The following is a 9,209-nucleotide window of genomic DNA, read 5'->3' as shown; positions in this document are numbered from 1 at the left end:
TTTTTAAAGATGAGGCAAAAAGATGTTTTTTCATGTATTTTCCTGTAGTTTTCTTAACTTCTTTCAATTTATTAATGCTGAAAGTTGTAGTGAATATATTTTTAAACTACTTAGCAGTTTTTTTATAAAGAGTGACACCAAACCCAAGGTATATCTACACATCTGTATGTAGTCATACAAGTGCAATAATTTTTAATTACTCATGCAATGCATCTTAAAAGACATGAAGAAATACACCTTCTAAATCCTTGGAATGAATATATATATATATATATATATATATATATATATATATATATATACACACACACACACACACACACACACACATATATATGTGAGATATATATATTGCTTAAACTTTCAATGCTTAAACTTTTTTATATTATATATATATTGCTTAAACTTTTATATGCTTAAATTTTTGTATTATATATATAGCTTAAACTTTCAATGCTTTCTAGATGGTAAATAATATTTATGATGAAAATTGAAGCAGAGATAATTCTTTCTCCTATTTGTTTAACAAATTGTCCCCTTGATATCTAAGTGAGTTGACATACTCTCTGTTGTGAGAGGGTTCCTTGTTCTTGTTCACAATATACAGTACTATACACGATTGTCAAGGCTGAGAAGACCTTCACCAAGACAATTTTTATTTGAAGTGTATTGAGAGGCGGAAAGTGAAAAACAAAATGAGATGACAGAAAGCATATCAATTATTAGCTACTTTCTTGTTTGTTCTACTCCTTGCACTTTGGTCCCTGAAGTAGTTGAGAGAGAATTAGCTCTTGGTAACAAATATCAAAGAAGTTATAGTAAATTGCTAGCACATTGCTTTACTTTGTATAAGAGAAGCATGATTCATTTTTACAAAGTCAAAAATAGGATAGCAAAGAGTAGTGAGAGGATATGAAAAAATCTGAGAATTTGAAAATGAAGATTCTTATTTTTCCCTTTAAATAAGCTGTTGATTAGCTTAACAGTCTGGAGAGACAGAAAGAGGGGAGAGAGAGAGAGAGAGAGAGAGAGAGAGAGAGAGAGAGTCCCACAAGCTGTCATTGTATAACATTAGTATGCTTTATGCTCATCTTCATCTTAGTTAAGCAAGATCTGCACCATTCGCCTTAGATTTTGCACATGGAATGATCCCTTGAGAGCAAGCTAAGGCTTATCATATGTGCCACGTGAGATTTTATAAGGCATATGTCCATATGAAGGAAGAATCCATTTTTCAAATGCAGAGGGCTCATACTATTTACAGGAATTTGTAAACAGTAAACTGGGTAAAAAAAATCATTCCTATAACAAACTAATTGTTATCTCATGGGGAAGCACAATTCCATTAGATGAGGAAGAAATAGCAAAAGCTCTAGAGAATATTTTTAGACAGCACATATGTTCACTGACACAATTATAAATAATGCTGGTTGTGGGCTAGGAGTAGTTACTACTTGAAAAGGAATAAAGTCTTTTAGTTTTTTTGAAGAATGCATACAATGCTCAGAGATAAACTCTGCACAATAATACCAGAAATGCCGGTAAGGGAAGCTAATAAACGTTTTAATCAACCTAAATTAAAATACAAATATAGAACTGAGGTCATTATTTTTGGTATACTTTTGGTGTGCTATGTAGATAATTATGTCAATGTTGAGTAACAAAATTCTTTATTGCCCTAGGTAATTTCTTTCATATTAATATGCATATGAAACTATAGATCATCATATTACAATCATTTTAGTTTCTAATCTCTCCAATAGCATGTGACCTCACTCCTCTATGTCCTGGTGAAAATGGATTAGCTCTGTCTGATTCCCAGGAACTCACATTTGTGACACATATCTTTGCTAATTCTAACTCAGAAAATCACATATACTAAATAACCTATTTCTGGAAGATGAATAAAAATGAACTTAGAGCATTACATAAAATTATATTGAGAATGTCAGTATAAATTAAATGAGTTTCATGCTGTAGACCCTAGCCTGGGGCCTGAAAAAAAAAGTTAACACTAAATGGAATAGTTCTATTTGAAATAGTTTGTGTCATATTTTCCAACAACCACATAGAGACAAGTCCTGACATGCAATTAATTGGGTGCCCCCTGAAAAGAGGGAGGATAGATCCAGAGCACTTCATTTCTTGGGGAGAGTGGGGTTAAGTGAATATTAAGAGTGGAGGATCCTATAATAAATGCACACTACCAGTTGACTTCAGGGAGTCAGAGAAAAGAAAGTTCAAAGTTTAGAAAGATGATTATGAAGAATGAAGATTATAAAACAAGCATTACTTTTTCACAACTTTACCTAGCCTGCATTTGTGAATATATTTCTGAGAGGATAGGACCCAGATAAACTAGGAGAATATATATATCTTCACTCAGAAATTTAGGAAAGTTTTGGCAATTTATATACAAAAACTGAACATGTGTTATGCATTCAATTTGATGAGCTTGCACATATGTATACACCCATGAATCCATCAGAACAATCAAAACAACAAACATATCCACTCCCTCTCAAAGTTTCTTTGTATTTCTTTTTAGCCTTCATTTTTGTTTTTGTTTCTGCATTAATGTTTTAAGAAAACACTTTACATGATATTGCACTCTTAAATTTATTCAGTGCCCAATATAGCATTAACTGTAAGCACCATGTTGTACAATAGATCTGTAGGCTTACTCATTTTCTACACTGAATTTTCCTAACCATTGGAAAAAATCTCCATTTCCACATCCATCTAGCCTCTGGCAACCACTGTTCACAACTTTCTGTTATCAGTATGTCTATTTTAGACATTTCATGTAAATGGAATCATACAGTCATTGTCCCCTTGTAATTGACTTGTTTCACCTTGTAGAGTATGCCTCGGGTTCATGCATGTTGGTGCATACTGCAAAATTGGATAATACTCCGTTGTATGAAGATGTCACATTTTTTATTCATTTATCTGCTCATAGACATTTAAGGTGTTTCCATATTTTGGCTATTGTGACTCAGGCTGCAATATACTCACAAATGTAGGTATTTCTTTGAGATATTTATTTTTATTCTTTGGGTATATATCCAGAAGTAGATTGCTATATCATATATTAATTCTATCCTTAATACTGGTGAGGAACTTTATATACTATTTTCTATGGTGATTGCACCAGATTACATTCCTAGCAACAGTGCACATGGGTTCTGATTTCTCTACATCCTCAGCGCGCGCACACACACACACAGCTTTTATTAGCCATTCTAATGGGTATGAGGTGATTATTTGCATTTTCCTGATGATTTGTGATTATGAGCACTTTTGTATATACCTGTTGGATATTTTTATTCTTGTTTGAAGAAATGTCTGTTCAAGTGCTTTGCCTTTTTATAATTGGATCACTTGCTTTTTACCTATTGAGGCTCTGTGTCTGTATCAGTCTAGAGATATGTAATGGTATTTTCCCTTACAAAAGTAGTTTTATTAATTTATTTCTATAAAATGTCCACATGAATTTTATCTCTATAAAGCTGTGATCTTCAACAGTACTCAGTGAGGCTGGTTTTGGATAGTACAAAGAACTGGATAGTTAAATGATGGATAGTTATAATGTGTTGAGTAGAATTAATATTAATATTTCATTAATTGTTCAGGTTACATTAAAATACAGTGGGAATTTTCATATGAGAGAAAAGAATATTAGGATACAATGAGAAACCAAACTAAAGAAAGAAGAAGAAACTCTATCTTGTGGACAATGATAGAATTTAACAAGATGTTTAATTTGTTTTGAGACAGACTCTCACTGTCATTCATGCTGGCCTTGAACTCACTATATAGCCTAGGATGGCTTCCATCTCCTCGTGATCCTCTACATAGCCATTCCAAGAGCTAAGATTATAGGCATGTACCACCATGCCAGGCTAGGATGTTTAATTTTCCTGATATTGCAGTGTATATCTTTTAGCTATAATTTTGTCTAAAACTTTCTCTAGTCTTAAAATATTAAAACATTTAAACATGGGCTGGGGATTTAGCTCAGTGGCACCATGCCTTCCTCGCAAGTGCAAGGTCATGAGTTTGATCCCGGGTACCAAAAACAAAAACATTAAAACATAAGACAAATTTAAAATAATATAGAAGGGTGCATTAAATATTCATTTAAAATATTGAATATATGTATGGACAGGACCTGCAAGACATAACAGGGAAAGATCAAATCCCCCTTTCTGACACTTCATTTTCTAGAGACCCTAAAGAACTAATCTTCTTGAGAATGTCATGATATTCCTGCACATCATCAGTGTATCTATATATGTTGCTTAAATGAACCACTGAAAATTTTAATAAAATTAGAGAATCCAAGGCCCTTATAAGGATAATAAGTCTTGAGATACACAGTAGGTAGTTTCAGCCTTGAAAGAAGAAAGGAAAGCAGAAAGTAAAGCAACTGCAGCCAATATGAAATGGTATATGGAAAAAATATTGAAAAAGAAAAAAAATCCTAAGTACCTAACTAGAAAGAGATCAGGAAAGAGGTTATTAGAAACAACAAAACAAACAACACCAGCATGTAAGTAATTTATGTATTAAGGGTAAAGTAAGGAGTAATTCATAGACTAAAAAACAAAATACCCACCTCTAGAAAAGGAGAATTTGTTGAATTTAGTATTAGGAATATTTAGACATTTTGTTTACAACAGTCATTGCAAATATTTGAAGTAATATGAGAATGAGAACTTTGAACCAACCAAATAGAATAGACATTAAGTAATATAACTTAGTCTAAGCACTGTATATAGCAACTCTCTTTTGCTTCTTGTCTAGATTTTCTAAGCAGTCTATGTATGTCATATATAAGGAAATTTAGAGGTCTACTGTGTCAACTGATTTTAGTTGTCAACATGAACGCATAAATCAGTTGATATTCACAGTTGAATGTGCTTTTAGGAAGGAGGGCCATTTGAAGGAGGTAGGTCACTGGGGGTATCCCTTAAGAGGATATAATGCTTGCTGGTACTTTTTCTGACCTTCTCAACTTCTGGTTGCCAAGAAGTGAGCAGTATTCTGCTACCAAGCTTTTCTGTTATAATGTTACTGATTTGGAGACACTTGACCATGGACTGCAACCTTTGAAGCCATGAGCCAAATAAACCTGTCCTTTTAAAAATTGAGAGTGTAAGGTATTTTTCACAGTAACATCTCTGCTTTAAAGAAGTTAATAGATACAGAATATATGCAATTACAATGCAGAGCATAATATAATATGATATAGCCATAAGTAATAGATATTTGAAAGAACTCAGGAGCATAGTCTCATACTCTCTGGACAGATAAATAAAGGTATCCTTAAAGAACTGACAGCTAAGGGAATTCTGAAGGACTAGTAGGCACTAGTCAGTCAAAAGATTACCCTGACCAGAAGAGAGAGCAGGGACAAAATGTGAAGAATTAACAAGTATTCAATATTGGTGGACTTCAAGGGAATCTATAAAAATGGTAAGGAAATTTCATGTGAGAAAATGGAAAAAATCAAAGAATATACTTTCCATAAAGAGACGTATAGGTTATACAAGAGATTAGAATATCAAGAAACAATACCAGAAGAAGGTATTGATAGGAGGGGGAAAAATGTCTTTACTTATAAAAAGGAGAAATTGATGCATCAGCAGAATATTTAACTTATAATGTTTGGACCATTGGCAGATTTTGGCATCTTCTCAAGGCCATAGAAGCAATCTTCTGCAGATACCAAGCGATGACCTGTATGCTTAGCAATGCTTTCTACAGGAAATAGATATGGTCTTGGAATACATTTTATAAATGATAAATCAATGGGGCTAGGTCTAATCATCCATGGAAAATATGGAGTAAGGAGAATAACAAACAGAAAACAAAAATTCTGAAGTTGAAGAAGTGCAATATTTCACATATAAATAGAAATTAGAGAAGGAGAGATGACAGTAAAAGGAGACATTTAAAGCTAGGAGGAAAATCAGAATGATGGCAGACAACTCATTTTAAAAAGTGATTGAATATTATTTTTTAATGCTGTGACAATGCAAAGAAAGACATAATTAAAAACCTGCCATTGGCTTTAAGAGAAATGAAATCTTATTTGATTTCATGAAAGCTACAAGGAGTTGAAAATAAACATTGCAACTTAGATAATTGAAGCCTAACTAGACTGAAATTAAGCTGAGAAGGAAAGACTAATATCCTGAATGAACTGAAAACATTAAAAATATGATACATATATAAAATAGACTATTATTCATCTATAAAGAATAAGGCATGTAATTTGCAGGAAAATAGATGGAACTGAAGATCATTAAATGAAGTGAAATAAGCATAGACTCAGAAAGTTAAATATCATGTTTCCCTCTCGTGTGAAATCTAAAAAATTTAAAACTATAACAATTGAAATGAAAGTAGAAAAGAGACAGAGTGCTCACTTCAGCAGCACATATACTAAAATCGGAACAATACCATAAAGAGAAGATTAGCACGGCCCTTGCGCAAGAATGACACGCAAATTCATGAAGCGTTCCATTCTTTAAAAAAAGAGAGAGACTTAGATGATAAGAACTGAATAAGGAAAATGGGGAAGAGAGCAGAAGGGCTTAATGAAGTGGTGAAAATGATCAAAATATGTTATGTGCAAGTACAAATATGCTAAAACAAACCCCACTATTTAGTATAACTAATATGCACTGATTTAAAAAAACTCATGAAAAAGAAAAATTTAAGAAGACTGCATTTAATAGCTGTAAATGCAGATTAGATTTTGGGCTTTAAAATGGCTCCAATAAAATAAGTGAACATAAAATAAAACTATATAAGAATATGTCTTCAGTAAGTGTCCTCAGCATTAAATTTTGTCACATGGTAAATAACACAGTTGTACATCAAACTATCCAAAAGTACTATACTCTCCAGTATAAGGACACAGTATTTGTCATTGTTCTATGTTTGTTTTCCATGAGAAATACATCATGTCCTAAGGTACAAGTAATCCTCATATACAAGTAATGGAAACAATTTATATATTTAATTCCCTGCATGTATCCTATACACCGAGTTGGTTTTGGGCAAAGAACTTTTAACTACGTATGTAATGACATCATCTTTCTCTAACCTATTAAAAATTCAATCCATACAATCAAATACATTTGTAAATTTTGAAGCACAACAAATGATTAAAGAAAAAGTTGGATTCTTTTAAAATAACATGATATCTTAAGGAATTTTACACTGTTCATGCATGTAAAATTCAGTGAGACTGTTGGAGTAGTGGCAATATTGATTTTGATATGAAGGGAGACAATAAATATAGGTTGGTTTGCATGACTTCTATTAGCATGGCTTTTTCTATGGAATTTGAAAATGTAACATTTCAAAAAATATTTTTTAAACTTTATTGGTACATTTTAGGTATACAATATAATGACATTCATCATTGAAGATATGTACATTTACATAATATATCTTGATTCTTATTTTTCCCCATATCTTGCCCTTCCCTCAACTCCTCCACCCTTCCCTATTTGCAAAGTCTTTGTTTTCATTTTTTCATTTTCTTACGTTAATTCCATTCCCCTCTTTTTCCATGAAGTTAAACATCAGGGCACAATCATGAGAAATCACACAGAAATAACAACTTTCATCTTGCTGGGACTGACAGATGACTTACAACTACAAGTTCTGATTTTTGTCTTTCTATTTGTCACCTACATTATGAGTGTAACCAGGAACCTGACTATAATTACCCTCACACTGGTGGATCTCTGCCTTAAAACACCTATGTGCTTTTTCCTCAGAAATGTTTCCTTCTTAGAAGTTTCATTTACCTCTGTCGATATACCTAGATTCCTATACAGTTTATCAACTGGGGACAATACCATCACTTACAATGCTTGTATATGTCAAATATTCTTTCTTATTCTTTTTGAAGCACTAGAATTTTTTTCTCCTGGCAGCCCTGTCCTATGATTGTTATGTGGCCATTTGTAAACCTCTTCACTACATGACCATTATGAACAATAGAGTGTGTACCTTATTAGTCCTCTCTTGTTGGGGATGTGTCTTGATAATTATAATCCCACCCATTCATTAGCTTGTGGCTCCAGCTTGAATTCTGTGATTCCAATGTCATTGATCATTTTGGCTGTGATGTAGGTCCCTTCCTAAAGATTTCATGCTCAGATACATGAGTAATAGAACAAATGGTTATACTTGGAGCAGTATTTATACTGATTATGACCCTAGTGTGTGTGATTCTGTCCTACACATGTATTATCAGGACAGTCCTGAGATTTCCCTCTGCGCAGCAAAGGAAAAAGACCTTTTTCACCTGCTCCTCCCACATGATTGTGGTTTCCGTTGCCTATGGCAGCTGCATCTTCATCTACATTAAGCCATCAGCAAAGAAAGAGGTGGCCATAAATAAATCAGTTTCACTTCTCATTACTTCTATTGCACCCTTATTAAATCCTTTCATTTACACCTTGAGGAACAAGCAAGTGAAACAAGCTTTATTCAATGACATTATGAAAAGGATTTCATTTCTCTCAAAGAAGTCTTGATGAGTCAAATGAAAATGAAAGACAAATTACAAAGATAATTTACCACAGTTTCTAACATTTCATTTTTTCCTTTCTACAATACTACCAGATTAAACTTCTCATAGATAGTTCATATTTCATCCTATTCTCACTTTCATCAAACTCCTTACTCTCTCAAGGCAAACACATATATAGTGTTTTTATTCATTGCAAATATATGTGAAATCTAGTTCAGTAGATATGTTCTAATAGTGCCAGCAAATTCAAATATAATAGAAGCATATATCTATGGCATATTAACCAAATTTTTCTATATATCAATACCATCATAACTAATGTTAAATATCAGATTGTGATATAGTATTTCTAACCTAAAAGACTAACAATTAAGGATACTAAGGGCATACAAATGTCTTAGAAAGAAGAAAAATTCCCCAAATATTTTAATCTCCAAACAGCCAAATTATAATATTTTATTCAATAAGAATTTATTACCAACAAACATGAGAAAATTTTCTATTGCTAATTATTCACTAAAAAATTGAAAAGTTAAATATAATGAAGTAAATGCTATTTGAATCATTATTTTTTGAAAATGATTTACTCTGATGGTAATGCTTCTTGACCTTGGCGCTGTTAATGAATCTGCCATTGTCCAAAAGA

The 9,209-nt window shown here is 32.5% G+C and overlaps 1 non-coding gene and 1 pseudogene across 1 annotated transcript; both read left to right on the top strand.

Moving 5' to 3' along the window:
* Nucleotides 1–6,429: 6,429 nt before the first annotated feature.
* LOC147823690 (U6 spliceosomal RNA) lies at nt 6,430–6,541 on the top strand. The gene has a single exon (XR_015443424.1). It is a non-coding gene; the product is annotated as a U6 spliceosomal RNA (small nuclear RNA).
* A 1,076-nt stretch (nt 6,542–7,617) lies between these two features.
* On the top strand, nt 7,618–8,567 carry LOC101702268 (olfactory receptor 6C2-like; annotated as a pseudogene).
* The last annotated feature ends 642 nt before the right edge of the window (nt 8,568–9,209 follow it).

This window comes from Heterocephalus glaber, unplaced genomic scaffold (assembly GCF_053883595.1).
Source record: "Heterocephalus glaber isolate CG9 unplaced genomic scaffold, H.glaber_assembly_v1.0 deba00001569, whole genome shotgun sequence".
NCBI classification, from domain to species: domain Eukaryota; kingdom Metazoa; phylum Chordata; class Mammalia; order Rodentia; family Bathyergidae; genus Heterocephalus; species Heterocephalus glaber.
Note: the sequence above shows the minus strand (reverse complement) of the source record. Positions and strands in the feature narration are given on the sequence as shown.